This window comes from Pseudophryne corroboree, chromosome 5, assembly GCF_028390025.1.
Source record: "Pseudophryne corroboree isolate aPseCor3 chromosome 5, aPseCor3.hap2, whole genome shotgun sequence".
Classification (NCBI taxonomy): Eukaryota; Metazoa; Chordata; class Amphibia; order Anura; family Myobatrachidae; genus Pseudophryne; species Pseudophryne corroboree.
Window position 1 is genome coordinate 105864703 of NC_086448.1, and position 22145 is coordinate 105886847.

Genomic DNA, 22145 nt, shown 5'->3' on the forward strand with positions numbered 1-22145 from the left:
GTCTTACCCGGGATTCAAAATCTTTCCTTATTGTGTACGCTCGTCCGGGCACAGTATCCTAACTGAGGCTTGGAGGAGGGTCATAGGGGGAGGAGCCAGTGCACACCACCTAGTCCTAAAGCTTTTGCTTTTGTGCCCTGTCTCCTGCGGAGCCGCTAATCCCCATGGTCCTGACGGAGTCCCCAGCATCCACTACGGACTACGAGAAATAGAATTATCGGTAAGTAAATTCTTATTTTTCATCACTCTGGGGGCATTCAAAGCATTCCCGGAGATGCTGGACTGCCCCCTGAGACTCTGCCTGCACTGCCGGCTCTTCCTCAATGACTGGAGCCGAGCGCTGCACTATAATGTCAAAGTGCAGCACCTGGTTCTTGGTCACTGAGGAGCAGTCATACTGTATTTGTGTTACCCCATCCGAACATAACACTTGGTGTGATCTGCACCCCCCTAGTGATACCAGTGGTGGCAATGTCTACTCCCTCAGCTGAAAAACATGTTATTGACAGTCAATAGTCCACTACACTTTTAAGACTGTCGGTAAAGTATCTATGTGGTGCTAAGATCCAGAGCTCCCGGCAGAGATGCGGACATGATGTAATGATATCACAACACTGACGATAAGAAACTGGAAGAGCGGTATGTCAGTAATCCATTGCAGAAGACTGGAAAGGGCTGTGGAGCAGAAGCAAACAAGACTGGAGGAGCACAAGAGGATGGCATGCATGAGGGAACTTAATGTGTAGGCCTATGTGTGGGTTGGTGGTTCAGCACAGAAAAGGACACAGATGATGAGGCGCAGCACAGAATAGCGTATAATGGGGGGTAGAGCAGAACAGGGTATACAGATGATGACGGTGTAACAGAACAGGACATACAGATAATAAGGCAGGGATAGCACCAGCGTCAGACTGGGTCATGAAGGGCCCACTGGGGGGATGCAGTGGCCCATGTGTAGGGGTGTGGTCAGCCACTACAGAGGTTTGGCTAACCATTAGACAGTGCATGGCGTGGGCCCCATACATCATAGTCTTGTGCAGTGTAATATAACATATGGATAATGTATAATTTAAGTGCACAGACTGAAACCTGATCCCTACCAGAAGAGGAGGGCCCTCATACAGTGGGTCCTACCAAAGGTTTCCCCTGTACCCTTGTGGGCCAGTCCGGCCCTGGATAGCACATAAGAGGGCATACAGATGATAGGGGTAGCACAAAAAAAGGACATATAGATAATGGAGGGGTCTTGCACAGAACAGGATATACAGATAATGGGGGGCGTAGCACAGAACAAGACATACAGATGATGGGTGGGTAGTGCATAACAGGACATACATATGATGGGTGGGTAGTGCATAACAGGACATACAGATGATGGGTGGGTAGTGCATAACAGGACATACAGATGATGGGTGGGTAGTGCATAACAGGACATACAGATGATGATGGGTGGATAGCAGGGGCAGATTGGGAACAAAAAGCGGCCCTGGAAAAATCTGTACTAGTGGCCCCACTCGGGCAGCACCAGAGGTGTAAGGTCTAGCCATGGGCCATGGCAGCAGCACCCTCCCCCCAAGACTTTCCAGGTAGTGGGGATTCCAGCATCAAGGGGAAGTTAAAAAGAAATAAAATTAAATATTATGAGCACATTATATGATACACCTTCAGAATTTAGGAAACTATATAATTCTTTAGAAAGATATATTTTAATGCTTATTACACCAACCGTATCCCAATCACTATTCACTCAATCTTAAATGTCAGCAAAGCAGGCAGACAGAGCATACACTAGATCAGGGGTCTTCAACCCGTGGCCCGCGGGCCACAGGTGGCCCGCTGCTATGGTTTCCATGGCCCGCCGACGCGCCCGCCCGCAGCGCACATATGAACACAAAAAAAAAAAAAAAAATTTTTTCCCTTTCCCGGAGTCATGTGACTCCCCCGCACTGTCACTGGTTGCCTGTGAAGAAGGGGAGTAGCTCCTCTTAGGCTGGTCAGTGGTCTGGTCACCCTTACTGTGTCTCCCTCCCTGTGTCTCCCTCCGCCTGCAGTGTTGAATAGGTGGGTGAGAGCGGCGGGGACCCGGCTGGGGGGGGGTGCGGCAAGTTACCATTGAGAGCAGGGGGCAGTGCGGGAACCCGGCGGGCGGGAGCGGAGGGGGTGCGGCAGCATGTATGCAGCCTGAGCATGGCTGTGTGCGGCGGGGACCCGGCGCGGGGGGGGTGGGGGGGCTGCGGCAGGAGAATAAAAGTGTATAAGTGTTGAGGGCAGGGGGCAGTGCAGGAACCCGGCGTGCGGGAGCGGCGGGGACGGGGGTGCGGCAGCCTGAGCATGGCAGTGAATAAATTAGTATTGAGGGCAGGGGGCGTGGCGGGGGACCCAGCAGGGGGTGTATTAAGTATTAAGAGCAGAGATGGCAGGGAGCATGCTTTGACAATGCTGCTGTCTGTCTGTGATGGGGAGGAGGGAGGGTATGATAGCACCTATGTCTTGACATAGGCGCTATCATACCCTCCCTCCCCCCATCACAGACAGACAGCAGCAATATTGTGAAAGCATGCCCACATTATACCCACCAGTCCAGTGATACTGCCGTATGAGTCCAGTTCAGTGCTTACAGACCAACATCTTGAGAATACTCTGCGCATAGCGACTTCTAACATTGATGCCAACATCGACAAGCTGGCCAAGCAAAAACAATGCCAAGTTTCCCACTGATATGAACTTATTATAATAACAAAGGTAAAGTAGACCATGTTTCATTCATTAAATTACAATAATTATCTTTTGAAGTCTTTTTTATGGTCTTATGAGTCTAGAAAAGGTCTCATTACAATCATAAATTAAAATTTAGATTCTAAATACCGCAGTATAGCTTAGTGGCCCTCGGCTTCGTTTCATTTTTTTATGTGGCCCACACTGTCTTAAAGGTTGAAGACCCCTGCACTAGATCATCTGCAATCACAGGCTAAGTGGCAAAGTCATTTTCATATATGCCAATTGTTTGGCATCTTATTAATTATGTCTATAAATAGGACCACATGTCCTCAAACAAAACAGGACCCGCGGGTGCGTCGGCCCACCGGGGATCGTCCCTGTAGACCCTATGTCCATTCCGCCTCTGGTGGGTAGTGCATAACAGGACATACAGATGATGGGGGAGGTAAAACATAAGAGGACATACCGATGATGGGGGTAGCACAAAACAGGACATACATATAATGGGGGTGTAGCACAGAAGAGGATATACCAATGATGGTAGTGTAACACAGAACAGGACATATAGATGATGACAGGGAAAGCACAAAAGAGGGCATACAGATAATGGGGGTGTAGCACAAAACAAAACAGGACATATATATATAATCATGGGGGTGGTAGCACAGAAGAGGACATACAAATGATGGTGGGGGTAACACATAAAAGAACATACAGATGATGGGAGGGTAGGACAGAATAGGATGTACAGATGATGAGGGTAATAGAACAGGACATACAGATCATGGGGGTTAGCACAGAAGAGCACATACATATAATAGGGGTGTAGCACATAAGAGGACATACGGATGATGGGGGGTAGTACAGAGTAAGACATACAGAGAATTGGGGGTAGCATTAAAAAATACATAATGGGGGTCATTCCGAGTTGATCATAGCCCTGCAAAATTTTGCAGGGCTACGATCACGTCCATAGAAATGCGGGGGGACACCCAGCACAGGGATATCCCACCCGCGCATGTCAGTGCCGGACCCCCCAGCAGAAGTGCAAAAGCATCGCACAGCGGTGATGCTTTTGCACTTTAGGAGTAGCTCCCGACCAGCGCAGCTTTAGCGTGCTGGCCGGGAGCTACTCGTCGCTCCCCGGCCCCCAGCAGCTGCGTGTGATGTCACGCAGCCGCTGTGGCCCACCCCCCGCATGTTCCGACTAAACCTGCGTTGGCCAGACCGCGCCCACGTAACTGGGGCAAAATGCTGCCGTTTCGACACCCCCCTCCACCCAGCGACCGCCTCTCCCTGTCAAGCAGGCAGAGGCGATCGTACTGCAGCGACGACCTTTGGCCGTCTGGCATGTGCCTGCGCACTGCGTCGCTGGCGCATGCACAGTTCTGACCCAATCGCACCGCTGCGATAAACTGCAGCATGCGATCGGGTCAGAATGACCCCCATTGTACAGAAAATAGGTGGGTAGCACATAATAGGACATACAGATGATGTGGAGTAGCATAGAACGAGACATACAGATGATAGTGGATAGTACAGAACAGGACATACAGATTAAGGGGGGTTAGCACAGAAGAGTACATATAGAGGGCACTAGGGTAAAGCGCACCAAACAGTACAAGCAAAAAATCTGTATTTCTCATACGTCCTAGAGGATGCTGGGGACTCCGTAAGGACCATGGGGTATAGACGGTATCCGCAGGAGACATGGGAACACTACAAGAATTTTACTGGGTGTGAACTGGCTCCTCTCTCTATGCCCCTCCTCCAGACCTCAGTTAGACTTTGTGCCCAGGAGTGATGGGACACACACTAGGGGAGCTCTCCTGAGTTTCTCTAAAAGACTTTATTGTTAGGTTTTTTATTTTCAGGGAGACCTGCTGGCTACAGGCTCCCTGCTTCGTGGGACTGAGGGGAGAGAAGTCAGACCTACTTCTTAGTTCAAGGGCTCTGCTTCTTAGGCTACTGGACACCATTAGCTCCAGAGGGTTCGATCACTTGGTGCGCCTAGCTGCTTGTTCCCGGAGCCACGCCGTCACCCCCTCACAGAAGCCAGAAGAAAGAAGCCGGGTGAGTATTAGAAGAACAGAAGACTTCAGTGCCGGCAGAAGACTTCAGTAACGGAGGTACAGCGCTGCGGTCGCGCTGCTCTCCAGGCTCCCACACACCAACGGCACTCACTGGGTGCAGGGCGCTGGGGGGGGAGCGCCCTGGGCAGCAAGTTACTGATGGTCTCTAAACTGGCATAAGACACATATTCGTACCATACCCCCGCCAGTATAAAGCAGCGGTCGCGCTGCCCACCATTGCTCCCACGCTGATGGCTTTACAAGGGTGCAGGGCGCGGGGGTGCCCTGGGCAGCAGTATGTACCTTTTTTTAGAGTGGCAACGCATGTATACAGTGTGTAGACACTGTATAGGGACCCCCGCCAACATAAAAAAGCTATATTTATAGCGGGCTGAAGCGCGCCGAGAAGGGGCGGGGCTTAGCCCTCACAACACGATCCAGCGCCATTTTTCTCCAGGTCCCCTCCATAGCAATGAAAACAGTGCAAACATGGGGGGGGACAGTCTTTAGTGCTATATTGATGACAATATAACATTCTTTTAGATAAATGGGCTTGTAATCTGTGTGTTGTGCATATATCTCTGTGTGTTCCCTGTCAGATATACCCACTATAGCTTTTTAGTCGACATATGTCGACAGGCGTGAGTGCTCTGTCACAAACAATTATGGGGATCACTGTCGGCATCGCCGACGCCTGTTGGTACTTGATTCAGTAGATGCAGTGTCAGCAGGTCGGTAGTTGTTTGCTTGTCAAAAGTAAGCACTGTAGGGGAGACACAGTGGTATGTGGGTTACCCTGTCAGCACCAATTGTTATTACTGAGTGTAAATTAACATGCTGTAACTGCCTTATACCTGTATATATATTTATATGTATATGTATGGTACGGTTCCTTGGGCCTGTAGCTCGAGCACAGATATGGTAGTATGTGTGGGGGAGTGTTATTGAAATTATAGATGTATACTCCCTCGGACCTCTCGGGGTCGCCAGAAGCTTATTGCTGGTTACTACTCCCTGTTGTCGATGAATACTAGGTTTTCTGTCGACCATAAGGTTTCCTGTTAGATCCACAACTGGGGCATTCAGTACATGGTCATACACATTCAGAACACACTAATGTATCTAGGGACCCTACGGTTCCGGACAATCCGCTTATATGTATGTTATATATATGTATATATATGGGATATGTGTATATTTGTGTATTACATTATGATTTATAATGAATGCTGAAGCAAAAGTATTCTTTCTCATGTGCTGGTCGCTCTGTTGATAAAGCTCTAGGTCGGCCGTGACAAGTTGGTCTCATATCCTCACAAGGAGTCCGAATGTTTATTCTTTTCCCGCTGCGGATAGAATACTGTGCAAGTCAACTCCTGGTCGACACGGGGCCCTGTCACAAAGGATTGTACACAGGAAGCTAAGTGATATTTATTTCTATGCTTTGAAGTTATTTGCATTACATACACGTGGGGGAGTGTTTATAGTCGGGAAGGCGTCCGATAGTATTACCCAAAAGAGAGAGGGGATGTTTCTTATGTTGAGTCTTCTCTATAACATGGCGGCAGGCTGTCGTGCGACTGCACAAGAAATGCTGAGGCTGACTCAGAGAGATACTGGAGTGTTTCCCTGGGACGGTGTACCACTGTGTGGGAAGGCCTCAGTTCAGTCAATGTCGGTGGATACCACTGGTGAGTCTAACTTCGTGAGTTAGATTCCCTCACAACGGTTGGTGACGCATTCTGTTGTGGGATGCAGTCGTTTTAACCGTTTTGATACCGTTCTTTTTTCCCTTTCGGTGCAGATTGTGGAAGGTGAAAAGGTAAGAGTTCTGCAGCCTTGTCAGGTTCGCAGAAGCGGATGTCGTTTTCTGTTTCTACCACATCCACCGCAGGTCGCTGGGTCTATCTGGCTGGAGCCCACTTCGATGGGAACTCGTCAACTACTCTTCAGTCAGCCCAAGAATGGCCTTGGACCTGTGAGTTAATAATGGAATCCAAAAGGGGACATGCTGGAGTTTACAGATGATTCCCCTCACTGATTTTTTGAATAGATCCTCCGATTCCCCTCTGGAAGGGGAGGTAGTACGCAACGCCATACCAGAGTTGCGTCAGGTTCAGGACATTGTCCTGCTGTCCCTGTAAAAAAAACAACAACAAAGATTTCTACTTACGATGGGAGCTCCAGCACGTAAGGGTAGAAAAGGGGGTTAAATGCGTTTTTCTACGCATTCGGCTTACCTGGGTGGATATCCAGGATTGTCTTGGCCATTTCACCGGAGTGATGGCAGTATGATGGCTTTCTTTCAATAGTAAGAGCCATTGTTATTCTGTACTGAGACGCTCTCCTGATTAAGGCGAGGTCAAGAAACAAGTGGTACAAATCGTTGTTTCTCTCTGACTGTTCTTCAACACAGGGAATGGCTGTTGTTCCCAATGACGTAGATGTCGGAGGTGTGTATCAGAGTAGATACTGAACAGTGGAGGTTCTGAGTTTTCCTGTGGACAGAGATCTGAGGATCCAGAGTCGGATCAAATTTGCAGTGACAATCCATCAATATGTTCTGTTGATGAAGAAGTTGGTGCGGCCTAAGAGGCTTTTCAGTGAGCAGGTCAACTGCCAGAGTGGTTTTCACGGGGCCAGTTGGAATGTGGTCCGGATCTCACCTGCACATGCGCCAGAATATTATCATAATGGCCCGGATATCCCTCCTGTGGTGTCTGCTCAGTTCTCACTTCCTAGAGGGACGAAGGTTCGGAATCCAGGTGGAGATCCTGGTGTCCATGCATGCAGGACTCAGAGACTGGGGAGCAGTCCTAGCAAGGGAAGTATTTCCAGAGGAAAAGCTCAAGCTGGGAAGCTTGTCTGCAATAAGTTTTCTTGAATTCAGAGCTATTTTCAGTGAACATAGGCTTAGTGATCTGCCCGTGTTAATGCTGTCGGACGACTTGGCAGCAGTGGTCTAAGTAAGCCGCTATGGTGGAACAAGGAGCAAAGCGGCAATGGCAGATGCCGTAAAAGGTTTTCCGTTGGATGGAAAGACTGGTAAACGCTATATTAGCAGTCTTCGTTCCGGATGTGAACGATGGAGAAATAGATTCCTCTGCAGATGTGATCTCTATCCGAGAGAAATGCTGTCGTCATAGAGAAGTTTCACTGAAGCGAAAACTCTTTTAGGAATACCTCAATTGGACAGGTTGGTGTCTCACCTCAACGAGAGATCTCAGGGATATTGTTCCAGGTTAGGGGACACTCAGGCTATAGCAGTGGACGTCCTCGGGACACCTTGGGTGTTTTCAGTCGGTCTATGTGTCCCCTCCGTTTTCACTCTTCTGAAGGTGATAACCGTAAGACGATTGAATGTTCAGGCGATCCTCATTGTTCCGGTCTGAACACGGAGGGCTTGGTATTCAGTTTTTCAAGATTTACTCATAGAAGATCCCTGGACTCTTCCTCTACGTGAGGACCTGTTACAGCAAGGTCAGGGCGTGTATCAAGACTTACCGCGGCTGCGTTTGACAGCGTGGCTGTTGAACGCCATATCACAGACAGAAAGGGTATTCCCAGTGAAGTCTTTCCACTTTTCTTCAGGCTAGAATAGAAGTAACGGCATAGCCTTACCACCATGGTTGGAGAAAATATGTGTCTTGGTGTGATTCCAAGAAGGTTACTGCGGAAGCTTCAGCTGGGTCGTTCTTCTCCAGGCAGGCCTAAAGTTAGGCTCCATTCAAGTGCGGTTTTGGCCTTAAAAATTTTCTTTCAAGAAAGAATTGGCGACCTTTCCGGAAGTTCGGACCGTCGTGGAAGGAGTACTGCACATCCAACCTCCATTTGTGCCCCCATTAGCACCGTGGGACCGTGACGCGGTGTTGAGTTTCTTGTGTCACAATGATTGGAACCTTTATGAAAGGTTGTGTTAAAAAATTCTCTTTTGGAGAGTGGTCATGCTTTTGGCTTTGGCGACCGCAAGGCGGGTGTCGGAAGTAGCGGCTGGGTCTCACAGGAGCCCTGTTTGATCTTCCAGGTGGAAAGAGCGAAATTGAGAACTCGGATAATAGTTCTGCCAAAAGTGGTCTAGGTGTTTCGCAGGAACCACCATATTTGATGCCTGTGGTTACTTAAGCATTGGCTGATTCAAGTTCTTGATGTAGTCAGGGTTTTGAATATTTATGTCGCCAATTTGGCTCAGATTGGGGAAACAGAGGCTCTGCTTGTCCGGTATGCTCCTAGCGTGATTGGGGCGCCTGCGTCTCTGCAGTCGGTTACACGTTAGATATGTGATCCGATTCGGCGGGCTTGTTCTACGGCTGGATTGCCATTACCGAATTCGGTGGTGACCCATTCTACTAGGAGGGGGGGGCTTTTCTTGGGCGGATGCCCGAGGAGTCTCGGCGGTTTAACTTGGCTGAGCAGATACTTGGTTGGGTTCAAACACTTTTGCTAAGCTCTACAAGTTTGATACCCTGGCGGATGGGAACCTTATGTTGCTCAATCGGTGCTGCAGAGTCGTCCGCACTCTCCCGCCCGGTCTGGAGCTTTGGTATAAACCCCATGGTCCTTACGGAGTCCCCAGCATCCTCTAGGACGTATGAGAAAATAGGATTTTAATACCTACCGATAAATCCTTTTCTCTTAGTCCGTAGAGGATGCTGGGCGCCCGTCCTAAGTGCGTACTGTGTCTGCAGTTATTGGTTCTGGTTACACTCTTGTGGTGTTTCTTTTCTGTCAGGCTGTTGCTGACGTTGTGCATGCCATGGCATGCGGTATGCTATTATTGGTTGTGTTTACACACTGGTTGTGTTACATATTCTCTCAGCTTGTGGCTGTGTATTGTTCATGTCGTGGGCTGGTATTCTTTTGAATGCCACGTTCTGCGGTATGTTCATGGTGTGAGCTGGTATGACACTCACTGTGTTTAATCAATAAATTCTTTCCTCGAAATGTCCATCTCCCTGGGCACAGTTTTCTAACTGAGGTCTGGAGGAGGGGCATAGAGGGAGGAGCCAGTTCACACCCAGTAAAAGTCTTGTAGTGTGCCCATGTCTCCTGCGGATCCCGTCTATACCCCATGGTCCTTACGGAGTCCCCAGCATCCTCTACGGTCCAAGAGAAAAGGATTTACCAGTAGGTATTAAAATCCTATTTTTTCTTTCTTTCAGTTTTTAAACTTACAGTTTGGTTCAAACTGCATGGAGTCACAGGACTTACAGATGCACTTGAACAAAATGCACTAAGGTACAGCGCACCAAATAGTACAATTTACAGCAAAGTACAGCACAACATACAGTAGTGTGCAGCAGTGTACAGCGCAGCGTGCATTAGAGTGAAATGGTGCAGAGTCCCGGCCATGGTGCCTTATATAAAATCCAAGTTCTGCGAGAATCCAACGCCGGAAGGATGACGTTCGGCCTCGACATGGGAGCTGGGTCTGGCAGGAACACCCGAGCCGCAACTTGGGTAGTCTTGATATCTGGAGTTCGTAATCCGGCCCGTTGAACTCTATTTCATACCATGGCCACTTAATTTCTGAAAATCATGACTGTGGGCAGCATTTGCTGATCATGACAATTATTTAAGATATTAACTTGAATACAATGCATAAGACATGCAAAATATCTTGAAAATATTCATATTACAGCAATAAAGTTATAAATAAATAGCCCTTATTTGTTGACTAATGTCAAATAAACCTATGTAATAAAAATATATTTTCCTAAAACATTAAGGGCGGGATGTACTAAAGGGAAAATGCAGTAAAAACCCTGATTACAGGATGTTTACCGCATTTCCACATGTACAATGCCCGGTAAGGATTACCCTATAGAAGCCTATGGACTTCTTTCTGCATCTCCCCACAGAGGCCGCCCAGCACCGCACACCGCGCCCCTTCACCTCTTGCTGGTAGCCTCCCGGCGGATGCGTGTGCCTGGCAACCTGATGCTCAGCGCTCCCAAATTCCCCAATCTCACCTTCCAGCTGCAGGGGAAGAGGAGGAGGAGCCCATGCACACACAGAGGCCTGTCCCTCCACTCCCGCTCCCAAGCTGAGCCCCGGTCACAGCTGCTGGGGTGCCGGAGGCTGATCGCAAAGGACAACTCTTATTGGGAGAGCTGTCCTTTACGATACTAATCGCATATATTAGTACATATATGATTAGCATGTAGGCGAAGTGTGGCGGAATGTTCAGCCGTAGGTTAGTACATCCCACCCTAAGTACTATAGGCAGCAATAGGACAAGGCAATAAATGATGATGAAGGTCCTTGCTAGATGAATGTTCATACTGTAGGTAGGGAAATATATTTGGACCCTGACACAATATTGGCTGGATCAGCATTGTAAATGAAAGTGGAAACTAGTATGTTCTATTTATTCATGTGGGAAATAAGAACATTCAATGGGGAAAATTCAAATGTTTGAAAAGTCGGTTGGGTGACTTTTTTCCCCTGTCTATTAGATAGGAAAAAAACAGACTCCCAACTGACTTTTCAAACAATTTAATATCCCCCAATGATTAACATGGGGATATATCACTGGTAAAATAATTAGTAAGAACAATAAGTTTAGCAGTAATAGGCAAAATGGATTAAAACAGAGCTAATACAATCTTAATGAAATTAGGACAGTTAAAATGTTACAAACGCAAGGTGGGAAATATGTTGGGCATGTAATCTTGTTTTAGTAGTGTCTTAAGTGAGTAAGGACAGATTCAGTAGAGAACGGTAGTAGCCGTTGGAATCTTAGAGACTATCATATCAGACTAACATGATAGAATCTAAAGTTACCCCAGAGGTGGACTTGTTTTTGTTGACATGTAGTTAAATGGTTAATCGCTGCAAGCTGTCTCTTAACTGAGTGTTATTGTGCATGACTCATCAGCCACAATTACATCACATGTCTGTGTTATTGTGCATGACTCATCAGCCTCAATTACATCACATGTTTGAGTCTAATTAGACTGCAGGTGCATGTTGTTTACTTGGCTTTATAAAAGGGTCTACAACCCAAGCTTGTCACTGTGTTATTGGAGTGTCACAGTGCTGTACAGCTGTACAGTACTTAGCCTAAGAGTGATTGATGCCTTATAATTGACTGCTTTGTCTTCGATCACCTATATTTTGTTATCTTCAATAAATCCTACTCTGGTTTAGAATCAACGTGTGGGCTAACCACCTTGCTCACATCTGCTAATCTCCCACCAACTTGTAGGCATCTTCAATAGTTTTAGGGTCCTTTCATTGTTAGATATACAATACATTTTACTGTGGACTGATGTTGATGGGTGTCAGTCCAAGCTAGATATGGAAGGATGGATCGTAGAGATAAGTCTGCATAGTGGCAAATATACACGTCTTACTATTATGCAATGTGGGAACATCTAAAGCCAAGTTGCATTGAAGTCTGTATCAGTCTGAATTAGAAGACATGAAAACAATAAATACAAAATCTGCAAAGAATATTTTATTGAAAAAGATATGTAATATATATTAAAGTTGGATATTTCACTAAATCTTGGTCTTGCAAATTGCTAGCTTTCAAAATATATAGTAAGAAATAAAGAGCATAATTGCTTGAAATCAGAGGCAGAACTCTGGGAGGCAACGGAGTCATCTGCCGCCGGGCTCCTGCTCTGAAGGGGGGCACCTCTCCTCCCATTCTGTGACACCATTGTATTAAGGCCCTCATTCCGAGTTGTTCGCTTGTTGCCGAATTTCGCTATATTGCGATTAGTCGCTTACTGCGCATGCGCAATGTTCGCAGAGCGCATGCGCTTAGTTATTTTACTCAAAAGTTAGGTATTTTACTCACGGCATTACGAGGAATTTTCTTTGTTCTGGTGATCGGAGTGTGATTGACAGGAAGTGGGTGTTTCTGGGCGGAAACTGGCCGTTTTATGGGTGTGTGTGAATAAACGCTGCCGTTTCTGGGAAAAACGCGGGAGTGGCTGGAGAAATGGGGGAGTGCCTGGGCGAACGCTGGGTGTGTTTGTGACGTCAAACCAGGAACGAAACTGACTGAACTGATCGCAGTGGCAGAGTAAGTGTCGATCTACTTGGAAACTGCTAAGAAATTTCTATTCGCAATTTTGCAAATCTTTCGTTCGCAATTCTGCTATGCCTTGATACACTCCCAGAGGGCGGCGGCTTAGCGTGTGCAATGCTGCTAAAAGCAGCTTGCGAGCGAACAACTCGGAATGAGGGCCTAAGTTAATTGATAGCTGTCGCTGTCTTTTCAGTGGCCGACTTCCTCACTGGTCCCTGCACCTTACACATCACACCCTTTTTATTATACTGAATATACATATTTTACAAGTATCACACCCAAGATTAGAAACCGCAACCTATTACACTGGAAGCAGACACCTTACTGATGAAGCTGTTTGCTCTGGTATAGAATATATTATAATTTTAACTATATGAAGATACTGCTCTGACAATTACACGTAACTTCATATAGTTAGAATTCTCATGCTTCCTCTACAGGAGCAAATAGCTCCATCAGTAAAGTGTCTGCTGCAGTGTAACAGGTCATGGGTTCTAATCCTGGGTATGACTGCTAAGAAATGTGTGATTTAAAATAAAAGACAATATACAGTATATACATTTTTTTCAGAAGACTCCATATAAACACACAGACACACACACACACACACACACGCACGCACACACGCACGCACATATATATACACACGCACATATACATACATATATTTATCTTAATATAGGAAATAGGGGGGCACCAATATTTATCTTGCCTCCGGGCAACTGTGACGAACTTACGCCACTGCTTGAAATGTTATTATGTATATGTCTGTGACTGTTAATGGACATATCAAAGGGTTTTGTGTTTAAATTGGAGTATAGCAATGTCTACTAGCTGAGTGTTGCTTGAAAACTACTACACTGTAAGGACAGTAGGTGGTGCTGTGTCATAAACCACTGTGTAGTCCCTCTGTTATGGAACTGAACTCTCTTATACTTTCTTGTACAGGAATATATAGTATTAGTCTGGTCTTCTCTGTACATACCATACCCCCCAACATTTACCAATAAAAAATGGTACAAGGGGCGTAACCACGTGTAGAGGGGGCATGGTCATGGATATGGGGTCATGGCCATGGGTAAAGGGTGCATGAGATGAGTCAGCGCTGACTCGTTTGTCTATGATATTGGTGGCTGTTCTTGGGGTCTGCCAGCGCTGTCAGTGAAAGACGGAGGGAGCCACCTGTCATTGAGCAGCGCTGTGGGAGTAAGCATCAACACAGGACTGCTATACAAATCCAGGCACTGCAGCACACGGTACATACTATATAGTCCTGTACAAGAGAGTATAAGAGAGTTCAGTTCCACAACTGAGGAATTACACAGTGATTTTTTACACAGCACCTGAAAAGTACAGGCAGGTACATATCCATCATGCAATACCATCAGGGAGGCATCTGATTTGCTCCAAATTTATTCTGCAGCAGGACAACATCCCCAAACATACAGCCAATGTCATTAAGAATTATCTTCAGCATAAAGAAGAACAAGGAGTCCTGGAAGTGATGATATGGCCCCCACAGAACCTTGATCTCAACATCATGGAGACTGTCTGGAATTACATGAAGAGACAGAAGGATTTGAGCAAGCCTACATCCACAGAAGATCTGTGGTTAGTTCTCCAAGATGTCTGAAACAACCTCCCTGCCGAGTTCCTTCAAAAACTGTGTGCAAGTATACTATACCTAGAAGAATTGATGCTTTTTTGAAGGCATATATTGATTTGATTTATATTTCTGTTCTGGTCATCACTTTGCATTTTGCTAATTGATAAAAATAAACTACAGGTTGAGTATTCCTTATCCAAAATGCTTGGGACCAGAAGTATTTTGTATATCGGATTTTTTCGTATTTTGGAATAATTGCATACCATAATGAGATATCATGGCGATGGGACCTAAGTCTAAGCACAGAATGCATTTATGTTTCATATACATCTTATACACACAGCCTGAAGGTCATTTTAGCCAATATTTTTAATAACTTTGTGCATTAAACAACGTGTGTGTACATTCACACAATTAATTTATGTTTCATATACACCTTATACACACAGCCTGAAGGTCATTTAGTAAAATATTTTTAATAACTTTGTGTATTAAACAAAGTTTGTGTATATTTAGTCATCAGAAAACAAATGTTTCACTATCTCACTAAAAAAATTCTGTATTTCGGAATATTCCGTATTTTCGGAATATTTGGATATGGGATACTCAACCTGTATTAACACTTCAATTTTGAAAGCATTCTTACTTTGCAGCATTTTTTCCACACCTGCCTAAACCTTTTGCACAGTACTAATACTACATGTCCATGTAAGTATTTTGACTATGTCAATAAGAATTTGGTTTATATAAAACATTGAAATTGTCTATTTATTTCAAAAACATAGGTAGTAGATAAAATAAAAGTCTGGTTCATACAAAATCAGACAAAATCATGATCCATTATCAAACCATAATACATTACAAGGAAAGAAAATTTGACATACACAACAGTGAGGTAAGCCATAAAAAGGATAGGGCGGAAACAACATGGGGGTATATTTACTAAAGTTTAATTTTGAGAACATTTTTATGAATCTACAAAATCATCTGAAATTGATTATATTTGATTTTCTAAACCCCTTCAAAAATCCAACATTTACTAATAATTGATTTGGCATTCGATTTTAAAATCAAATTCGATGTTGATTCATTTTTGGAAGTGATTTTGAGTTGAATTTATGAAATCCCTTCCAAAATCGAACCTCAAATCCCCATTAAAATTCCCAGCAAAATCGAATGCAATATTGAACAGAACTTCCTCATTGCTTCCTATTGGTCCAAATGCATTACATGCACACCAATTAAAGTGGAAGCTCTCTCTTTACACTGTTTTATACATGAAAACCTAACTGATTATTAAAATTTGTGTTTATTCTTTAAAAAAAAAAAATTACAGCTGAAATAGTTGCCAATAAGCTTAGCCCTAATCTGCCTTCCTGTCTGCCTTCTACTTTCTGTACTCACATAGTGAGTTGTTGGTAACAAAACCTTTGCCTGCTCCCTGTTTATTGCATAATCTGGGGGAAGTGGTTTATTTAATGCACGATTGTACAATAGATGGCAACAGAGCACAATATCGGACACTTTTGACAAATGATATAATAGTATGCCTTTCAAATTATTTCTTTTTAATAAACCAAAAGTGCATTCTGTCATGGATTGGGTGGATATATGTGCCTCTTTATACTTATGTTCAGCAGGAGTTTGATGATTTGTCAATAGAGTCAGAAGCCAGGAGCTTCATTAACACATATAGGTAGCTTACCCACCAACAATCCATCTGGCATTTGAGTCACCTCAAAGTTTGCAGACAGGGATGATTTTCTGAGGATGTATGCATTATGGCACAAACCAGGATAGCCAGTAACAACATTCATGAATTTGAGTTTCATTATGTCATGGACAAAGGTGTCATATATTGTGCTATACTACTATCTATTGCACATTCATGGACTAGGTATGATGCCCATTTGTATAAAAATATACAGTATTGAACTCATGAAGCTGATGTTGCTCTGATTAATACTCCTGGGTTCTCTCAGTCAGGTGGTGATTTGCACACTGCAGGTAGGTGCACAACATACCATAACCTTGAACAGCCATTATTCCTACAGCCACACTGCTCCACATGCTTTTGGTTACTTTAAAAGTCATCACAATCAATTTCCTACCAATAGAATGGTGTTTAGAAGCACAAATCAAATGTCTAACATGATTCAATTCATTTGAGGATTTAAAGTTCGATTTGGAGTTCGAAAGGAGTTCGATTTCAATTAGAATTTTAGTAAATGAGGGGATCTTATGGTCGACTATGGGAAAACATCAATGTTTTTCAGAAATTCGATTTTGAGTGGGATTTGAGTTGAAATTGGTTTTAGAATCAATTTGACATTCGATTTTGCCTAAATCTCTTCATTTAAAATCAAATGAAAATCGAATGGAAATCAAATGCCAAGTCCCTAGAAAATCAAAATCGAATTTTAGTAAATATACCCATGGAGAAAAAAAGGAAATAAGTAAAGGAAAAGTAAGAAGAAGGAGAAAGAAGGAATTTCTGGGATGGGTCCTCAGGCTAAAAATAGGTCAATACATACAGTATACTGTATTTGGCTATTACAAGGCAAAAAGGAAAGGGGCATTTTGAGAGGCTCACCACAGACTCCATATTTAATCAAATGATTTCGAAGAATGGGTAATGATGCTAGTCATGTACTCCATGCGATAGATGTACCAGATTCAGGATACAATATACTGCATAGAAGCATAAGAGAGTTGCTTCCAATCCACCACTGACACGTTGTACAGAGGCTACATGGCGCATCAATTTGTTTTGGTACCTAGTCAATGTAGGGAGACCTAAAGATAAGAGAATATACTTAGGAACATATGAAATAGGAATGTTAAGTAAATGTTTCTCGACCAGAAGTTTAATCTCCATCTTGTACACATTACTTGTTGAGAAGTCTTCTTTCCAAAGTGACCCTCATGAGAGGGCTTGGGAGGTGGATTTGGGCACTGCTTTAGATGATAAGGATTGCACTAAGGTCTGGGATAATGCTGCATCATAAGTTAGCCTCTCAAAAAGCCCCTTCTCCTTTTGCCTTGTAATACACAAATATATGTATTGACTAACTCGTATTCTTAAGACAGGACCACCATATGTGGAGAAAGGAGCCCTCAGCATTACATCCTCTCCGTGCCAGGGTACATTCTACTCAGACGATAGGACACTGTCACAACTGAGGGCCTGAGCTGACGGGAGGCAGCCTCAGTTGTAGGGGCTGAGGTATAGTGGAACCTGGGAGGTTGTATCAGACCCCTAGACATGTAAGTAACATGTAACAGAATTGCCCGAAGGCGTGACCACGACAACCAGGATAAAAGTCAATGATGTTTATTTATGACAAAACTCCGTAACACAGCAGTAGTAAAAAGAAAACATAAAAATCAGCAGAGAATAAATACAGTTCCTGGGTACTACAGGGTGGCAAGGGCCACAGGGCTCTGGTAGTGTGAGATAGTTCTTATAATCTTCTAGGTGGAAAGTCCTTACCAGGCCCGACTGTAGCAATGGAAATAGCCCAGGATCATACCAGCTGGTGTTCCAGGAAAAGCTGGGCTGCTGTGGGTAAAATGGCTGCTGTGGGTACTGGCTGGAACCAGACTGATGATGACACGGAGTGAATACTGGCTGGAACCAGTTAAATAATAAATGTAACTTGAGAGCGATGAAATATGGAATGATGTTTGGAGATTGAGAGCGGTGAAATTATAATGCCGGTGATAAATGATAATATGCAGAAAAGGGTACCGGCACTTTAAGAAGAGCTGACCTCTGCTGGAAGCTGGATGCTGAAAGCAGGTGGTTCTGTAGCTGGAAGCAGATGAATCCAATAAGGATAGGAGAGTCAGGCTACACCGCAGGTGGAATGCTGGTGCGGGTCTCTTTAGTGGAGGTTTGGAGATAGGAACTGGAACCTGGAAAACAACCACAGGAGAGAGACAAACTGGAACTAGGTTTGACAACCAAAGCACTGACGCCTTCCTTGCTCAGGCACAGTGTATTTATACCTGCAGCAAGGAAGGGATTGGCTAGGCAATTATGCAGATTAACAATACTGACAACAGATTGGAGGAAATGATCAGCTGACAGAATCCAAGATGGCTGCGCCCATGCAGACACTTGGAGGGAAGTTTGGTTTGTAATCCATGTGGTAATGAAAACAGTAATGGCGGCGCCGGCCACTGGAGACAGGAGACGCCAGGCAGACAAGTGCACATCCAACCACGCGGACACAGCGGAGGCCGCGGCTGACGTAATCCACTCTGACACTCTGCATGCAGAAGCTCAGGGACGGCGGCGGAGGCCACGGGAGACGCTATGCCAGATGTAATATGGCGTTACTGTGACAGCGTCTCAGAGAGACAGGAGAGGATGCAGGAATGTGAACATTAGGATAACAGATGGGATCCGGTGCTGGAGCGCTGAGCCAGCCTTAGGAGGCATCTGATGGGTAAGAAATGGCGTCCAGATACCCGGATCGTGACAGCACCCCCCCCCCCTGTAGGAGTGGCCCCAGGACACTTCTTTGGCTTTTGAGGAAACTTGGAATGGAATCTCCGGACCAAGGCAGGAGCATGGACATCAGAAGCATTGGTCCATGAACGTTCCTCAGGGCCGTAACCCTTCCAGTCAATAAGATATTGTAGTTGACCGTAACGGTGACGTGAGTCCAGGATCTTAGCCACTTCATACTCAACGCCTCGTTGAGTTTGGACTTTCGGAGTTGGAGGAAGTGAGGAATGAAACCGATTTAAGATCAGCGGTTTCAACAGGGAAACATGGAATGTCCTGGGTATTTTTAAGAAGGGAGGCAACTGGAGTCTGTAAGCAACAGGATTGATGACTTGTTCAATCTTGAAAGGACCGATATAGCGAGGTGCAAACTTCATACTGGGAACTCTTAACCTCAAATTCTTCGTGGATAACCATACCCGATCACCCACCTTGAGAGCAGGAACTGCTCGACGCTTCCTATCCGCAAACTTCTTGTACCTGAACGATGCCTTGAGCAGAGCTGATCGTACGCTCTTCCAGATATTGGCAAACTGATGCAAGGTGATATCCACTGCGGGAACAGAAGTTACTGGAAGCGGTTGGAACTCAGGGACTTTAGGGTGGAATCCAAAGTTAGTGAAGAATGGTGTTGAAGCAGATGAAGAATGATACTGGTTGTTATGACAGAACTCGGCCCAGGGAAGTAATTGAACCCAGTCATCTTGAGAGGAGGACACATAGATGCGGAGGAAGGCCTCCAAGTCCTGATTCACCCTCTCGGTTTGACCATTGGTCTGAGGATGGTAAGCCGTGGAAAACTTTAGCTTGACTTGGAGGACTTGACATAAACTTCGCCAGAATTTGGCTGTGAATTGAACTCCTCGATCTGAGATAATTTCTTCAGGAAGACCGTGGAGTCGGAAGATCTCTTGTATGAATACTTGAGCCAACTTGGAAGCTGACGGAAGACCGGTGAGAGGAATGAAGTGTGCCATCTTGGTGAACCGGTCAACTACCACCCAGATGGTATTGAACTTGTTGCACATGGGTAAATCTGTAATAAAATCCATCAACAAATGGGTCCAAGGTCGACGGGGAACAGATAGTGGAACCAGTTGCCCCGCAGGCGACTGGCGGGATACCTTATGTTGAGCACACTTTGGGCAAGATGCAATAAACTCCAAGACGTCCTTTTTCAGAGTTGGCCACCAATAGGACCTAGAGATAAACTCCAGGGTTTTTTGGATACCTGTATGTCCGGCAAAACGGGAAGCATGGGCCCAATGCATGAGCTTCTTCCTTAGCATCGGTTTCACAAAACTTTTCCCTGATGGGGGCGTAGAGTCCATCCCTACCGTGGAGAATGCCAACGGATTTATAATAGGATGCTTGTCTGAAGACTCTGACTCATTTTCTTGCTCCCATGAGCGGGAAAGGGCATCGGCCTTGCGATTCTGAGAGCCCGGATAGAACTGGAGTTTAAAGTCGAACCTGGAAAAGAAAAGTGCCCATCTGGCCTGACGAGGGTTGAGACATTGTGCGCCTTTCAGATATAAAAGGTTCTTGTGGTCTGTAAGTATGGTGATTGAATGAGAAGCTCCCTCCAACAGATACCTCCACTCTTCTAGAGCGAGCTTGATGGCTAGCAACTCCTGGTCGCCAATGGCATAGTTGCGCTCAGCTGGGGAGAACTTCCGGGAGAAGAAACTGCAAGGGTGTAAATGGCCATCTTCAGCCCTCTGAGATAACACCGCTCCTACTCCAACGGAGGAGGCATCCACCTCTAAGATGAAAGGAGAGTCGATGTCAGGCTGTTTCAGAACAGGCGCAGAGATGAACCTTTGTTTTAACAGATGAAATGCTTGCATGGCTTCTTCAGACCACTTGGACGGGTTAGCACCCTTCTTAGTGAAAGCAGTAATAGGCGCCACAATGGAGGAAAAGTCTCGTATAAACTTTCGGTAATAGTTGGCGAACCCTAAGAACCTCTGGACCCCTTTGAGGGTTAAGGGTACCGGGCAATTTTGGATTGCTTGTAGTTTCTCAGGATCCATCTCTAGTCCGGAACCGGACACAATGTACCCTAGAAACGGAATGGACTTGACTTCAAAGACGCATTTCTCTAATTTGCAATAGAGATGATTGACACGGAGACGGGACAGAACCTCTTTAAGCCAAAAACGATGTTCCTCTAAATCGTTGGCAAAAATGAGGATATCGTCTAGATAGACCACGACATGACGGTATAGAATGTCTCTGAAGATCTCATTGACAAAATGCTGGAAGACAGCTGGAGCATTGCTCAATCCGAAGGGCATGACGAGGTACTCATAATGTCCGTCACGGGTGTTAAAGGCGGTCTTCCACTCGTCACCCTCACGGATCCGGATGAGATTGTATGCACCTCTCAAGTCCAGCTTTGTAAAGATGGTAGCTCCGCTAACTCTGTCAAAGAGCTCAGTAATCAGGGGTAAAGGATAACGGTTCTTGATGGTAATGTCGTTCAAACCTCTGTAGTCGATGCACGGCCGCAGACCACCATCTTTCTTCTTTACAAAAAAGAAGCCTGCGCCGGCTGGAGAAGAAGAAGGTCGAATGAACCCCTTTGCTAGGTTCTCTTTAATGTATTCCTCCATAGAATGCGTCTCAGGCAGAGACAACGGATAAGTTCGGCCTCGAGGTGGAACCTTCCCTGGAACGAGATCAATCGGGCAGTCCCATTCTCTATGAGGAGGAAGGATATCAGCAGAAGCTTTACTGAACACATCCGTGAAATCTTGATATGGAGGAGGTGGAACATCAGACGACCTGGGGGAGGAAGAACAGACAGGCAATACTTTAAACAAACATGTCTCAGCACAGGAGGAACCACATGCCAGGATTTGCGTAGTCGTCCAATCAATTGTAGGATTGTGAAGACGGAGCCATGGAAGGCCCAGGACCACAGGATGTGTGGCTCTTGGAATCAATAAAAAAGAAATAAGTTCGGAATAAAGAACTCCCACTCTCAGACGAACTGGTAGAGTCCTTAGAGAAATAACTGTATCAAAAATCTTGCTGCCATCCACGGCAGTTAAGGAGATGGATGAAGGAAGTCTTTCGGTGGGTAGGGACCACCGTTTAACATAGGCTTCGGTAATAAAGTTCCCAGCTGCTCCGGAATCAAGGAGGGCAATGACGTTCTGATAACGTTGAGCAACTTGAAGCGAG